The sequence below is a fragment of the Capsicum annuum genome, chromosome 1 (genome assembly GCF_002878395.1).
Source record: "Capsicum annuum cultivar UCD-10X-F1 chromosome 1, UCD10Xv1.1, whole genome shotgun sequence".
In the NCBI taxonomy this organism is placed as follows: Eukaryota; Viridiplantae; Streptophyta; class Magnoliopsida; order Solanales; family Solanaceae; genus Capsicum; species Capsicum annuum.
In genome coordinates, this window is record NC_061111.1 from 202,240,228 (window position 1) to 202,257,962 (window position 17,735).

A 17,735-nucleotide genomic window follows, 5' to 3' on the forward strand; every position below is an offset into this window, starting at 1 on the left:
CGTCCTGCTAGGAACAAGAGAACTCTCCCGATGTTATTACTGGTATGCTACGTATATTTCAGTTTGATGTGTATGCTTTGTTGGATCCTGGATCCAGTTTCTCAGATGTTACACCTTTGATTACTGTGAATTTTGAAATGAGTCCTGAGATTATTCTTGAGCCTATCCTAGTTTCTATCTCAGTGGGTGATTCGATTGTTGCCCAGAAAGTGTATAAAAAATGTCCTGTTACCGTTCTTCATAGAGTCTTGTTAGTTGATCTGATTGAGTTAGACATGGCAGATTTTGATGTGATTCTGGGTATGGACTGGTTGTATTCTTCTTATGCCTCTATTGATTGTCGGACCCGAGTGGTCAAGTTTCAGTTTTCGGGTGCATCCATGTTTGAGTGGTTTGGGAATTCTGTGTCACCTAAGAGTCATTTTATCTTTTACCTCAAAGCTAGAAAGCTTATTTCCAAGGGGTGTATTTACCATTTGGTTAGATTCAAAGACACTAAGTTTGAGACTCCAACTCTCCAATCTGTTAACGTCGTCAATGAGTTTTATGATGTCTTTCTGGATGATCTCCTAGGGATACCTCCTGATAGAGAAAAAGATTTCGGGATTGATCTTCTTCCCGATACTCAGCCCATTTCTATTCCTCCTTACCGTATGGCCCCTACAGAACTTAAAGAGTTGAAAGAGCAACTCAAAGATCTACTAGATAAGGGTTTCTTCAGGCCCAGTGTTTCTCCTTGGGGTGCTCCTGTGATGTTTATAAGAAAGAAAGATGGCTCTTTACGTATGTGCATTGATTACCGCCAACTGAATAAAGTCACCGTAAAAAATAAGTACCCCCTTCCGAAAATAGATGATTTGTTTGACCAATTGTAAGGTGCAAGTTATTTCTCAAAGATAGACCTTCATTCTAGCTATCATCAACTCAAAGTTAGGGAGTGTGACATCCTGAAAACCGCTTTTTGATTTTGTTATGGCCATTTTGAGTTTATTGTTATGTCTTTTGGGTTGACTAATGCCCCAGCAGCTTTCATGGACCTCATGAATCGAGTGTTCAGACCATATCTGGATATGTATGTCATAGTGTTTATCGATGATATACTGGTGTACTCCCGTAGTGAGGATAAACATTCTGATCATCTCCAAACTATCTTGCAAACCCTTAGAGATCACAAGTTGTTTGCCAAGTTCAATAAGTGAGTTTTTGCCAAGGTCAGTTGCTTTTCTGGGTGAAGCCTTATATAGTAAGAAGTGTAGATCACCCATAGGTTGGTTCGAGGTGGGTGAAGCACTTGTGAGTGGTCCTGATTCGGTATTTGAGGCTATGGAAAAAGTTAAGTTGATTAGGGAAAGGTTGAAAACTGCGCAGAGTCGTCAGAAATCATATGCGGATGTTAGAAGGAGAGACCTTGAGTTTGAAGTTAGTGGTCTAGTGTATCTGAAAATTTTACCCATGTGGGGGGTGAAAAGATTCAAAAAGAAGGGGAAGCTTAGTCCCCGTTATGTTGGTCCTTATTAAATTCTTAGTCGTGTTGGTAAGGTAGCTTATGAAGTCGAGTTGCCTTCCGAGTTGTGCTTTGTTCATTTAATATTCCATGTCTACATGCATAGAAAGCATATTAGCGATGCTGTGGTAGTGGATTCCTCTATGAGTGCTGACATTTAAGAAAATCTTTCTTTTGATGAGATTCCTATTGAGATTCTTGATTTCAGTGTTCGAAGACTAAGGAACAAAAAAGTTCCTTTGGTTAAGGTGTTGTGGCGAAACCAATCTGCTGAGGGTGCAACTTAGGAAGCTGAGGCGGATATGCGATCCAAGTACCCGCACCTATTTTTCGTGAACTCTGATCACGCCGAAGGTACCGTTCTTTCCTAAATTATGCACTTTTGATAAAAGTTGCAGTAGTTTAGCTGTCATTTATTATGTGTTAAGCTGTAGTTTCTTGAATTTATGCATTCTATGTTGCAGTCGGAGTGAGAAATAATGTGGTGATGAGTCTAATGAATGGTTTCAGCTCTATGCTCTATTCCCTATCTAATCTTGGCATGTCTAGCGTCATTCGAGGATGAATGTTTTCAAGGGGGGGATGATGTAATACCCCGAGAAATTTTTCATTGAAATTTTGTGCGTAAACGTGTTGGGTTCTATCTTCTAGAATGAATTATAAATCTTTTGGGCAGAATGTCTTAGATTATGACCCACCATTGCGTAGATTATCGAATAAGATTTCCAATGATATGTGGATCATCCAAAACGGACACCTGAGCGACGAGTTATGAACATTCCGATCGAACCGTGAATAGTAGTGAACAGTAAAACGTGCAGGAAAAAGTACTGAGGCCTGACGTATTTTTTCTCCAACTTTAAACGATCATAACTCCTTGTACATAATGATCTGGGTGATCTACTATATATCAACGGAAAGAACTGTGAGTCCTCTTTCCAATGAAATTGGTTTTATCCAATTTGTCTATCGAAGCAAAAGTTATGGTTGATCTACTTCAGCCTATCAAAAGCGAATTTTTGGGTCAACTTCAAATGATCATAACTCCTCGTACACAATGATCTGGGTGAGATACTATATATCAACGGAAAGATATGAGAGTACTCTTTCTAATGAAATTGGTTTCATCCAATTTGTACATAGGAGTAAAACGTTATGGTTGATCTACTTCAGACTATCAAAATAGTCCACCAAAGGACAGATTCGAGAATTATTTGACTTTTAGGGGCATTTTGGTCATTTTCACCTCACCCAAAATCTGTCCAAACCCTATATTAAAGCCTATTAGAATAATTATATGTTATATTTCATCAAATTCCCTCAAAAAGAAAACCCTAAGCTCCTACATCCAAGTTCAAGAACCTTCAAAGTTCACCATTAATTCTGCAAATTTATTCAAGATTCCAAGTTCCTAGTTCAAGAACTCCAAGAACCATCATTCAAAGGCACGATTAACATCTCAAAAACGAGTATCGATCTAAAGTTCATCATTCAAGGTATGTGGGGTTTTTCAACAAGAACTCTCTTTCGTTCTTGTGCCCAAAAGTAATTTTCTTTACAAAGGCATGATTTTTATTTGATTTTTACGAATTTGAAGCATGAACCCATATCTTATGATAATTATTATGAAATCTTGATGTTTATAATTTTGAAAGATGAATTTACCTGTGTGGAGATATAAAGCATGAATCTTGAACTATATTTATCATAATTTTGATATTTGGATCATGAATCCCCATTGAAAATTATGTTTTTTTGAGAAAGTGTGTGTTATAAGCACGTTGATTTTGAATATTTGAGATATTTTGAATGATTTGACCTTTTGGTCTTAATGGAGTTGTTTTGAACTTGAGTGTTAAAGAAATCCACAACGTAGTTGATTTTGATAGATGGGAAGCATGATGGATCGCGATGTATATTTATATATTATTGAAATTGTTTTATTGTGGATTGTCTTTGAAATAATCTGAGCTAAGTCCGGGAGAAATATTTAGCACTGAGTGGGAGGTATAAAGTGACCTTACTTCCCTAGAACTACGTGCCCCCATAGGAGTGAGCCTGAGGCTGATTTATATAGTGATCACTAGTTTGTGTGGATTTGATATTGATAGTCCTACTCCGATGGCAAGGATAGGACGGCTCTCCCCAATGTGGGTTGTACGTTGGACTCTATGTAGCTCACATGGTTTATGTTGGTTATAGGATCTCCCAGTGTGTGTGTGTTTCCTTGTGTCTATGGTGAATGGTGAAGTGATTTGAAAGTGGAATTGTGAAAGTTATTCTTTCGAAAGATTTAAATGACATTTACATTATGAGAATTGATATTCTTAATGAACTGAAAGTGATTGACATATTATATGATGACTTACATGTGTTATTGTGCTTATTTCATCCTCTCATGATTATGATGATTTTCTTCGGGCTATGTGAGTTTTTCATACATGCTGCATATTTCTTATAAATATTTATGATGATGATGTTTATACAACTGCATACACCCCCATATACTCGGTTCCTTTCCATGGTACTGACCCACATCTTCGGATGTGGGCTGTATTTTCTCGAAATGTAGGTTCAGGTGCTCAGTTCCAGGTTCGACAGTGATTCTTCGGGCACACTGTTCTACATCCTCTGTTGTGGTGAGTCCTCATGTTCCGAGGACGTGATGTCTAATGTTGGTTTTACAGAATTGTTTACATTTGATAACTGAGTATGAGTCAGTTGGGGCATGTCTCAATGGCTCGCTGGTTTTATTGATTTTCTTAGAGGCTTGTCAGAGTAGTATAGATATTGGGAGTTGATTAATAAGTCATATTTTGTTATCTTTCTGAAATTCTTTTATTCTTGGATGATGATTACTCTATTGATATTTGAGGGTTATTTATGGAAACCCCGTTGATTTATGTTGAACTGAATGAAAATGGCTCAAAGGGTTAGCTTGGGGCTACTCGTAGCCTCAAGCACCGTGTGACGCTCCGGGACCCATTTTTCGGGGCGTTACAAGGACTATATCAGATTGTGAGAATAATAAGTGAAGTTGCATATGAGTTAGAGTTGCCTGCAAATCTGGGTTCTATTCACCCGGTGTTTCATGTATCCATGTTGAAGAAATGTATTGGGGACCACTCTTTTGTGTTACCCATAGAAGTGATCACAGGGTCAGACACCCTATCTTATGAAGAAGAGTCTATTTCAATCTTGGATCATCGCGTCTGGAAGTTAAGGTGCAAAGAGATAGTTTTGGTTAAGGTGTTGTGGAGATATCAGAAAGTTGAAGAAGAAACTTGGGAATCAGAAGAGGGCATGAGAGCAAGGTACCCAAATCTATTTGACCTGGTGAATGATGAGACGGAAGGTATGATCCTTGTCTTACTCTTTCCATGTCCTTAATATGTTTGTAATCATATTTGTCTTTGCCCCGCGCCATCATTCGGGGACGAATGATCCGAAGGGGGGATAATGTAACACCCTGCCAAATCGTCCATGCATTATTGTCATTTATTTTGACATCCTAAGTGAGTAAAGTTTAAACCATATAGAATTTCCTTAATTTTGACTCTCTATCAAGTGGGAAATTGAATGACCTTTCTGCTAATATAAGATTTACCCAAATCCAATACTCAGGCAAGAAATTATGGCTAATTTAAGTCCTAGTAAAAAAATACCGTCATTTTGGTGCTTGGCGCATCGCGGAGTGGGTCTATTTAATAATTGTCAAATTCTAGTAGCCTAGTGCTATTGTGGCAGGCCGTGCTGAAGTTTTAGGTCCCAACTAGTGGGACAACGCGATGGCTCCGCGTCGCAGTGACCCCCAGAATCCCATTCATCAATTCCATTAAGCCACCGACATAGTGGCGCATCGCGGTGAGCCATAAAATTGGGCTCCCAGTTATATTTTATTCAGTCTCATTAAGGATATATTAGGTATTTTCCACCCCCTTATCAGCTTAAACACGGGATTATACTCCCAAGTGATACATTATTCATATTTTCTTCAAAAATTCACAAGAACACTCTCTAGGGTTTTAAACTAAAAACCCAATTAACTCAAGATTCAACCGTGGGTTTTCAAAATTGATTGAAGATTTGGAATCCCCAAACCATAAACGTCAAGAATCGTCTATCAAATTTTTGAATTGAGGTACGTGAGGTTTATCCTAAAAACTACATAGGCTTATAAACTCTAGAACATGATTTAAAGATTATCAGGCAGGAATTTTAGAAAGGGGTTTTGAAATACATGAATTTATTATGCATTATGAACGTTTTATTGTATTGTTTATTTGGTCTTTAGGCCTTTCCCCATTAAATTGATTTATGAATATGTATGATGTTCAAGATTTGATAGAGAGCATTATTATTGAAATCCCTCTCTTTGATGATTTAGAGCTGATGAACTTGTTGGGAATAATTTGAGATGCTTGTTTAATGTTTTGAAGGGGATCTTTTCCATATGTAAGTATTAAACATGATTTTGATGATGATGAGAGGGAGTTTCTTGATATGATTTCTTCCTTGTCTTAAAAAGAAAGAACTTCATGTGATTGATATCTTAGACATGACCACCTTGTATATTTGAAATCGTGAAAAAGATATTTTCTTGCATATCTTTACACGAGCTTTAAGAAAGAGTTTCTTGAAATAATTTATTGATATGGTGGTCCCAGATTTACGTTTTAAAACAGAGATTACTACATGACAATAATGGCTCAGAGATGTGACTTGCAAGTCAATGGTATGACGATACCATAAGCATGTATGCCATAACAGAGTATGTTTTCAGAGAATGCATGTTTTAAAGGATTAAAAATGGGCTTAAAGAGGGTTAGGTGGTTACCCGAAGAAGGCTTGAGTTCAAGTAACTCTTAGCCTAAAATCGTGATTTGCCGATTTGAGTTACGCTTGCGACGGTCATGTGGCGTAGTAGAGTCAAAGACTCCAACCCTTGTGGCACACTTGGGTTTGGGGCTTCCTCGCCGAGTCAATGGCGGATTCCATATATCACATGGAATTTCAGAGTTGTAGGGTATACTACCTAGCATAGAAGTAAAACAAAGAGTGTCACAGAGTTCAAATGATTTATAAGAGTCCTTCGAAAATGCCCATGTGATTTCTTACCATATGATATGTTTATGAACTATTCTAAATTGCTCTCATATATGTTGAATATAAATTATTATTTTGGATTGGCTCTGTGTACCATTTATAATACCCCGCATTTTGGGCTAGAACGTAAATGGTCATTCCTTCACGTAAAGGTTCCAAAAGCCATAAATCCAATGCAAATTTGGCATGTTAATCAATTATGTAGTGTGGGAACCTATTTGAGCATGAATTGAGATCATAGAGGTCCCCAAACTGAAGGACGAGTTGAAAGCTTTCCTATCATTCGAGTTTAAGTGAGCGTCAAAAACATGGCTCAGCTTTAATCGACCATAACTCTTTGTATGTATAGAATTAGAGGGCCTACTATACATCAAATGAAAGGTCTTCGAATTATATTTCCAACTATACCAATTTAGCCAAAATCCGACACCCAAGCAAGAAGTTATGACTTTGTAAAGTGGAGTGCATCACCTAGCATAAGGTGGTCGACGCCATAAGGTGTGCGACGCACTCTCTAATGTGTGCGATAAAGTTTGCGCCGCACAACCTATCTTATGTGATAATGTGTGCGCCGCATTCATTATGATCCAAGTGACTTAAACACTCCGTTTTTGGGGAAAAGTAGTTCTTTTCCCACCCTTATTTAGCCATAAACACGAAATTCAGTCCCCAATTCTCCAAAATACATCCACAATCATCAAAAATTCTCAAGAACACTCCTAAGGGTTTCAAACTAAAAACCCAAATAAATCAAGATTCAACCGTGGATTTTCAAAATTGATTGAAGATTTGGAATCCCTAAATCGTAGGCTTCAAGAATCATCCATCAAAATTCCTAATTCGAGGTACGCGGGGTTTTCCTAAAATCTCATGGGCATACAAATCATGTTTTTAAGAAAAGGGTTTCGAATTTATGAATATATTCATGTTTTAGAAACATGGATGATATTGTTTGGTCTTTAGGCCTTCCCTCAAATTAATTTGAAGCTATATATATATATATATATATATATATATATATATTTTAAGGTTGATGTTTGAATTGAGAGCATGACTCATGAAAAATCCCTCTCTTGTTATGATTTTACCTCTACTTATGTTATACTATGGATTGTTTTGAATGTATCTTTAAAGGCATGTTATGGAATGCCTTGAGAAATGTTAAATTTGGATTATGAATTTGATTTCAAAAGAGAGGGTGGTTTATGTTGATAAATGTTGAATATAATCATACAATGAAAAAAGTTTCATGGTTTGTTAAGGATTACATGACCACCACATGTTTATTGAAAAGATGAGAATTTTTGCATAGTTTTCGGAATATGAAATCTCTTATACTATTTGTATGTTCGGGTGGTCATAGCTGTGTTTTAATGAAAGATCATGCTTAATACATTATGGCTCAGAAAACACGACTTGCAAGTCAATGGTATGAAGATAACATATAAATGTAAGCCATAACAGAGTTTTATTTCAGAGAATGCATGTCTTAAAGAGTTGAAAGCTGGGTTAATGTGAGTTAGGTGTTTACCCAAATAAAGCACGATTCAAATGACATCCTAAATCGGGACTATTGGTTTGGAGCCCTACTTTATGATCTTGAGCCCAACCACGACAAAATGACTTGATTGGGGTTGTGGCAACCTGCTGTGTGATCTTGTGTGCTATTCCCTAACTAGTACTCCTATCTTGGCAGCAATCGAGATAAGGTATTCTGTGAAAGATGTGAAATTATAGGGTGTACCATCTAGCACAAAAGTAAATAAAGAGTATCTCTGAGTTCAAATGATTTTACAGAGTCTTTTAAATATGCCCATGTAATTCCTTACCGTATGATATATTTATGATCTGATTTAAATTGCTCTCATATATGTTGAATACAAATTATTATTTTGGATTTGCTCTGTGTACCAGTACATTTGTATTCACCCCCTTCCTCTCAGGGTCTAAAGCTCAGTTCAGAGGTCCTGCTAGGCCGTAGACTTTTTAGATAGTAGTGATGTGTGCGGTTGGTGAGCCTTCTTTATTCCAAAAGGCCTATGTCTTTCAGATTATGTTATTTATTTTTGTTTAGGTCTACTGGGGGCCTTATCCCAGTTACAGACAGTTGTCATTTTCAGATATAGTAGAGATTTCACAGACTGGTTCAGATGTTGTGTAGTTAACATTGGATTTAATTTTTCATTATTTAATTGAACTCAGAGTATGACCATGTTTCTGTAATGATTTACAATTGCACATCTTTTATCATAATTTATGAATATTGTGCATGATTACCAGATAGATAGGGACGCCCGGGCCTACATGGTTTGGGATATCCGTCACGGCCAGGGCCCTGGTTCAGGTTGTGACACTAGTATAATTGTATTGACCCCTACCTCCTAGGTTCGTAGGCTCAGTATAGGGGTTCAGCTAATCAGTAGAGTATTTCAGAGAGAAGTGATCCATGTAGTGGTGAGCCATCTTTGTTCCAGAAGGCCTATTATTTCAGATTATGTTGTTCCATTGTTTTGGTCTACTGAGGACCTTGTCCCATATTTTTAGACAGGTATCTTTAGATCGTGTAGTATAAATTTTACAGACTGTTCCAGATGTTATTTTGTTGATTTTGGATTTCATTTCTTATGGTTCAACTAACTCCAAAGTATGACCATGTTTCCGTATCAGATGATATTTTCGCATCATCTTTATTTATATGAATTTTGTGCATGATTACCGAATAGAGTAGGACGTCTGGGCCTTCATGGTTTGGAATGTCCGTCACGGAAAAGCCTTAGTTCGGGTTGTGACAAACTTGGTATCAGAGCACGGTTGATGGTCCCAGGGTGTCTGCGAAATCGCATCGGATAGAGTCTTGTTTATGGGTGTGTAGCGTGCCACACTTATAAGTAGGAGGCTAATAGGAGTTTAGGAATGTTTCCCCTCTTTGTGATTCAGTTCGTGCCTTAGAGTCTAATATGCCCCCTAATCATGTGATCTCTTATATTTTAGAAAAGCAGCCATGTCTCGCCGTCGTACTATCGATCAGAATGCGCGATAGATGAGGTTCATCCCACTCATGGGATGAGGACCCAAAATAGAGCTCAGACTCCAAAGATTGATGCTACTCCGGGAGTTCCACCTACTAAGACCAGCCCACCTAGGGCAGCTAGAGCACCCCCGATGGGGAGTAAATGTACTCAACCTCGTGAGAGAGAGGTATCTAATACAGAATTCAGATAGTCTATTCACATGATTGCACAGTTGGTAGCCACACAGACTCAACGGTCGGAAGATATTGGGTCTGCATCTGTTATGTCTGAGGCTACAAGAGTGGGCCAGTTTATGAGAATGAACCCGCCCAAGTTTACTGGTACCAAGGTAGAAGAGGATCCACAAGAGTTTATGGACAAGATGGATAAGATCTTTTAGGTGATACATGTAGATGAGGTAGAGGGAGTTGATTTAGCATCTTACCACCTTAAGGATATAGCGAACCAATGGTATAATAAGTGGGAAGATTCAAAGTGTGAGCATGCTGAACCCATAGTTTGGGCCAAGTTCGTGGAAGCCTTCCTTGATGTGGGAGGAATCATCCAGGGAGATGTCAGTTTGGTGCTATGGTATGTTATTCATGCGGCCAGCTAGGCCATATCCAGAGAGACTATCTGGCAGCAAAGGTTAATGTTGGTGAAGTCAAGTTACAGGCTAATTTTTTTGCACCACCACCGCCTCAGAAGGGTGACACTTCAGCCACTGAAAACAGACGCAACCGATTGTACGCCTTGACCAACCGCCAAGAGGCAGAGGCCTCACCGGATGTAGTTACTAGTAGGCTGCAAATATTTTCCCATGATGTTTATGTGTTACTTGATCCTGGGTCTACCCTGTCATATGTGACCCCTTATGTAGTTGTTGGTTTTGGGTTTGAACCCGATGTGATTGCTGAGCCTTCTTCTATTTCAAATTTGGTGGGAGATTCTATTGTGGCTAGGAGGGTGTATAGAAATTGTGTGGTGACTGTTTGTGGGCGGGATACTATGGTAGATTTCATAGGACTTGAAATGATTGACTTTGATGCTATCTTAGGGATGGATTGGCTCCATTCGTTCTATGCCACACTAAATTATAGAACTTGAAAAGTCACTTTTTCTTTCCCGAATGAACCAGTAGTAGAGTGGGAGGAACATTCTTTAGCACCTAGAGGGTACTTTATATCTTACCTCAAAGCCCGTAAACTTATTTCTAAGAGCTATTTGTATCATCTTATTTGGGTTAAAGATTTGAATACTGAGAACCCTTCTCTTCAGTCCATCCCTGTGTGAATGAATTCCCAGAATTTTTTCCATATAATCTCCCAGGAATACCGCCTAATAGGGAGATAGGTTTTGGTATTGATTTGTTGCCAGACACCCGTCCAATCTTTATTCTGCCATAGAGAATGGCTCTTGCAAAGCTAAAAGAGTGTAAAGAGTAGCTAGCAGATCTTCTAGACAAAGTTTTTAGTTTCCCTAGTGTTTCTCCCTGGGGTGCACCTGTACTCTTTGTGCGAAAGAAAGATGGTTCCCTGCATATGTGCATAGATTACCGCCAGTTGAATAAGGTCACTATTAAAAATAAATATTCTCTTCCTAGAATTGATGATCTTTTTGACAAGCTTCAGGGTGCTAGATTTTTTCAAAGATATACCTTCATTTATGATACCATCTGTTGAAATTTAGAGAGTCTGATATACCCAAAACAACTTTTCAAACCAGATACGGTCATTATGAGTTCTTAGTCATGTCCTTTGGATTGACTAACGCCCCTGCAGCCTTCATGGACCTTATGAATAGAGTGTTCCAACAGTTTCTAGACCTATTTGTCATAGTTTTCATTGATGACATCTTGGTGTATTCTAAGAGTGAGAAGGACCATGCCAATTACCTCCGAAATATTCTTCAGACTCTCAGAGATCATAAACTGTATGCAAAATTTTCCAAGTGTGAATTCTGTCTTGATGCTATTGCTTTCTTGGGGTATGTTGTGTCTACTGAGGGAATTAAGGTTGATCCCAAAAAGGTTGAGGCAGTGAGGAAATAGCCCATACCCACGACTCTAACTGATATTCGGAGCTTCTTGGGTTTGGCAGGGTATCACATGAGATTCGTAGAAAGCTTTTCTTCCATAGTTGCTCTACTTACAAAGCTGACTCAAAAGAAGGCAAAGTTTGTGTGGTCTGACTCCTGTGAGAATAGTTTCGAGAGGTTGAAAGACAAGTTGACCACTGCTCCTATTTTGACTCTTTCGGAAGGTATAGAGGGTTTTGTTGTGTACTGTAATGCATCCTGAGTGGGACTCGAATATGTTCTTGTGCAGCATGGTAGAGTGGTAGCTTATGCATCTAGGCAGTTAAAGGTGCACGAGCGAAATTACCCCACCCATGACTTGGACTTAGTGGCTATGGTGTTCGCACTTAAAATCTTGAGGCATTATCTTTATGGAGTTCATATTGATATATTTACTGACCATAAAATTTTTCAGTAGGTTTTCTCGTAGAAAAAACTAAATCTCAGGTAGAGACGGTGGTTAGAATTACTAAAGGATTATGACATGAGCCTATACTATCATTCGGATTAGGTGAATGTGGTAGCCGATGCCCTCAGCAGGTTGTCTATGGGTAGCTTTTCTCATGTTGAAGAAGGTACAAGAGAGATGGTAAAGGATATTCACCGACTTTCAAATCTTAGAGTGCGGCTTTTAGATTCCAAAGATGGAGGGGTGGTTGTTCATGAGATAGCTAAATTATCCCTTTGTGCAGAGGTTAATGAAAAATAGGTTGAAAATCCCATCTTGATGTAGATAAAGAAAGATGTGGGTCAATAGAAGGTGATGTCCTTTGAAATTAGTGATGATGGTATTTTGAGATATCGGGTAGATTGTGTATGCCAGATGTAGAAAGTCTTAGAGAGAGAAAATCCTTTACGAAGCTCACACATCGAGGTATATTGTTCACCCAGGCTCTACTAAGATGTATCATGATCTGAAAACCATATACTGGTGGAAAAATATGAAGGTGATGTGGCTAACTATGTTGCTAAGTGTTTGAATTATCAACAAGTGAAAGTAGAGCATATGAGGCCAGGTGCTACTTCCCAAGAGATAGCTTTGCCCTTATAGAAATGGGAGATAATCAATATGGACATCATCATGGGACTTTCGAGGTCCTAAAACCAGTATGACTCTATTTGGGTGATTGTTGACAGGCTGACTAAGTCAGCTCACTTCCTGCCTGTGAGGACTAATTATTCGGGAGATATCTATGCCAAGATTTACATTAAGGAGATAGTCCTTATGCATGTAGCACCTGTGTCCATCATATCTGATCGAGGTACGCAATTCTCTTCAGAATTTTAGAGACCTTTTTAGAGAGGTTTAGGTACTCAAGTGAACCTAAGTACGACTTTCCACCCCAGACCAATGGGCAAGCTGAGCGTACTATTCAAACCCTTAAGGATATATTGCAGGTATGTGTGAGTGACTTCAAAGGTAGTTGGGTAGATCACTTTCCCTTGATAGAGTTTGCGTATAATAATAGCTACCATGCCAGTTTTAAGATGGCTCCTTTTGAGGCATTGTATGGGAGGAAATGTAGGTCACTAATAGGGTGGTATGAAGTAGGCGAGACTCGAGTGTTTGGGCCTGACCTTGCTCACCAGGCAATGAAGGATGTGAAGATCATTAGAGAATGACTTAAGACAGCCCATAGTAGACAGTAATCATATGCTGATGTGAGAAGAAGGGAGCTAGCATTTGGGGTTGGTGATTGGGTGTTTCTCAAAGTTTCTCCTATGAAGGGAGTCATGTGTTTCAAAAAAAAAGGGAAGTTGAGTTTTCTCTATATAGGACCATACTAGATTGTGAGAAGAATAAGTGAAGTTGCATATGAGTCAGAGTTGCCTGCAAATCTGGGTTCTGTTCACTCGGTGTTTCATGTATCCATATTGAAGAAATGTATTGAGGACCACTCTCTAGTGTTATCCGTAGAAAAGATCAGAGTGTATCTTATGAAGAAGAGCCTATTGCAATCTTGGATCATCATGGGACACGAATCATGATGGATTTTCCTTTGGTGAAGGCTTTGGTATCCTGGTATACAAATTCAACTACTTCTTCTGTTGCTTTGCCTCTTATCTTATCGGGTTTGTTCAAAATCTTAGATAAATTTTACTAATGTTATTTTATCGAGTTATTACCATACTACCAAGTCATGAAAAGTTTCGAGCATGCCTTGAAAAGAGGTGCTCCTATTGTAGCAGAATACTTGGGAGGAGCAGTCACTTGTGATGCTCATTACATGATCGATCTTCACCTGATGGACTTGGAGTTTCATCTTGTATTAGCGAGAGATTGGTAGATGTAGGAGTTTCCCCTGAAGAGGAAACATTGTTCATTTATTTTCTGATCGAAAATATCATATACCTATTTAGATTCTGACATTTATTGTTGCATCAATTCTGCATAGCTGAACTATATCAATGCTCATGCGACATCAACTCTTGCTGGAGATTTGGCCGAGGTCAATGCCATCAAGGAGGCCTTCAAGGGCACCTCGGATATCAAAATGAACGGGACAAAGGTGAAAACAACCATTATTTTCCTTATGATGATTAACTAAATAACTACTCCCACTGTACCAAAATAAGTGTCACTTTACCTCATTTCACGCTCATTTAACGTATAGTTTACTGAGTTCGCCCTATTAACTAGATGTTTCTTGAGAATTGAGCACTATTAACTACCTAGATTTTGCAGGAAAGGTCGTTTCATGAACAGGTGATGCAGTCTACTATAACAGGATCTTTTGTTGGAGAATTGTTAATGTTCACTACTTGATGATAGGCGAAATTACGCGCCTATATCAATATATTTTGCCCATATTTTAGCCTAGTTTCGAGAACTAATTATCTATTTCGTACACTTTTAGTCCTTTTTCCTGTAAATGAGCTAACAAATGTGATTAGGAAAGTTTCAGGTATAAATGATGCAAAATACAGCAATTTATGGCTTACTTGACGCAAAAGAAAGCTCACAAACGAGATGGAAAGGAGCTGGACGCATAAAGGACTAAATCTGCTGCATGGAAAATCTGTCCCGGGCTAAAACAGCATTTCTGAAGACTTTGGGACTTACAGACACAAAGCTGGATTTTTGCCATAATACATTAACCTAGTGCAATTAGGTTATGTGTTTCATCATTCTATTTGGATTATAATTTTGTAACCTTACCCTAGTACAATTGGGTCAAGGATTTCATTAGTATATTAGGATTTGGTTATTTATTTTATTAGTTGAGTAGGAGTAGGATAGGAGTATTATAAATACCCTATCATGTTAGAGATTTTAAGGAGGGGGGAGACATTCTGACAATTCATTCATCTCCTTACAATTAAGACATCTTCCTACAACCCATTCTCAATTCTTCATTCTTCTACTCTTAAATTCCACAACAAGAGAATCGTTACTTGCTACGGAATCACTAAAACCACACGCCAAACACCTACTATTCACGCCATCCACCATGCAAAACGTGATATCCTTCGCATTCATGGGTAACTAAATCTCTTAGTTGGGGTTATGGAAGCCGAATGAGTTACTATCTATAGCTATGAGTTTGTGAGTTCAAGACAAGTATATTGCTTATATCATTATTCTCTTCATCTTAAATCTACATTCTTTGCGGTTCAAACACAAGAACACGCCATTCTAACATCTAACCTGTTCGAGAGAAAGGTTATTTGTCTAGAAAAGAAGACGCATAGACCAACGCCAGTCTAACATCTGACTTGTTCGAGAGAAAAGTTATTTGTCTGGAAAAGAGATAATGTCAAGGTAGTAGGACACCCTTTCCTATTAAAAAGCTAGTGCCGTACCTGGACTAACTTCTTGGAGAATTCGTACCGTTAGTCACACTTTAAGCTCGAGAGAGTTAAAGTGAAATAGTCCTTGTTTAGGTCGAGAGACGCTTGGATTTACCATCGACTACAATTCTCTATAAGCAATTACATGTCAAGACTCTACACACTCATAGCCAATAGAGACGTATACCTCAGAAGGTGGACATAACCCCAACGCCTCAATTCTCATTGTTTACAACACACGTGACAATCTCTCTTTATTTTGCTATTTTCAGTTCTTACATTCTTGTTTTGGTTACATACTACAATCCCCCCTTTCCTACGAGACTTGCACTAAAAGTCTAGTAATTTCTCTTGCTTGTTGGCCAAGCTATTCTCTGTGGGATCGATACCCAACCCAGGTTGGGTTCTATATTTGCTAACGACCGCTTTACACTCCCACGAGAGCTGTAGATTGAGCGTTATCACTACTATGTTTCCATGTGACCATGACACTACACTAGGCAGTTTGACTTTAATGTATGTGGACAGTGCTATTTTTGAATTAATTTTTTGGCATTTCTTTTGCCTTGTTACTTTTGGTGGATTTTGATGTTTAAGACTTGGTATAAGATCTATCAGTGCACCATAATTCTGCATTCTATCAATTTTTAATTGTGTCACTGTTTTTTTTTTAATGTAGAACTTTTTATCTCGCATGTGTATAGGCTCCTTGAAAGTGGGAAACCCTTAAACCAAAAGTTAAATTACTAAAGCATCCTTCCTAGCCTAAATCCAATTTAACAAGTATAAATAACATAAATATCAATCCTTTTGAATTAATTACACTCTCTCCAATTTTTTTAATTACTTTACTCTCTCTTCCTATTAATATACATAACATAACCGACATATACATAGCATTCTGTGTATATGTTGAAATTTTTGTAATATGTTTAGGGAGTTGGGATTTTTTATAATATTGGAGACATAAGTTGTGTATTTGTGTAATTTTTAGATTTAATAAACTGCTATAAAAATGTCCACAATAAGGGACGCTACGTTCAACTGTAATGGGCCAATCGTTACAATCAAAAAAGTGAAAATTTGAGAAATAGAAACTACAGTTTTAGTTGTAAGTTTTATAGCAACAGTTTCATAATTACAAAAAATAGCAAATTATATTTTGTATTTAAGTAAACTATTGCTATACAAATACATATACAATAAAATTTGTTGCCCTTGTTTTACTCAAATTAGTTGGGTTAAATAAGAAATAATTATCTCATCTAATTAAATTTTCATAAATTACTCTTATTTAAATTAGTAAATTCCTTTTTCAAATCAAACTCAAATATGAAGATTGTTATTTCCATGATCTTCAAAATTTCAAAATATCATTCTCTTATATCTCTAACTATTTTTTCTTGTTAGTTTTTTCATTTTTTTTATCTTTTTTTTATTTTAATTTATTTTTCTTTTCCATTTTTTTCTTTCCACTTTATTTTATCTCTTCTACCTCTCTTTTTTTTTCCTTTTTCGTTTATTTATTTATTCATTTTTTTTCCTTTTTTTATATTTTTTTTCGTTTTCTTCTTCTTATTTTTTTTATTTTTTTCGCTTTTGTTTTTACACTTCTATTTGTAGTTTCTATTTCTCTTCTTCTTCTTTTTTCCTTTTTTACTTCTTTTTTTTCAAAATTTTATTTTTCGTTTTTGTTTTATTCTATTATTTTTTCTTTTCTTTTTACTATAATATCTCTATCTTTTATTTTTGAAAGACAAATATCTATATCATATATACACATTAAAAAATATATATAAAATAAATAGACATACAACTGCATATATATTTACGGTAAAAAAACATACATATATATCTGCATATGTATTTACAGAAATACATATCTGACTCACACGTATATATATAAATATATAGGACACAAAATCTCTAAAACAAAAATGACAATTATATACATATACATATAGGTAATAAAAATACATATACATATCTTAAAACAGTAAAAGAAAACAAATAAGGGGTCGTTTGGTTTGAAAACAAGTTATACTGGATTAGTTATGCTGGGATAAGTTGTGATGGGATAAGTTATACTGGGATTAGTTATGCTGGGATTATTTTTTATTGAGTGTTTGGTTTGTTGTATTCAAAGTAATATACATAGTATAATTTCTAGGAATAAATTGATTGATTACCAAATTATCCTCCATCTTATTTAACTTTATATATATATATATATATATATATATATA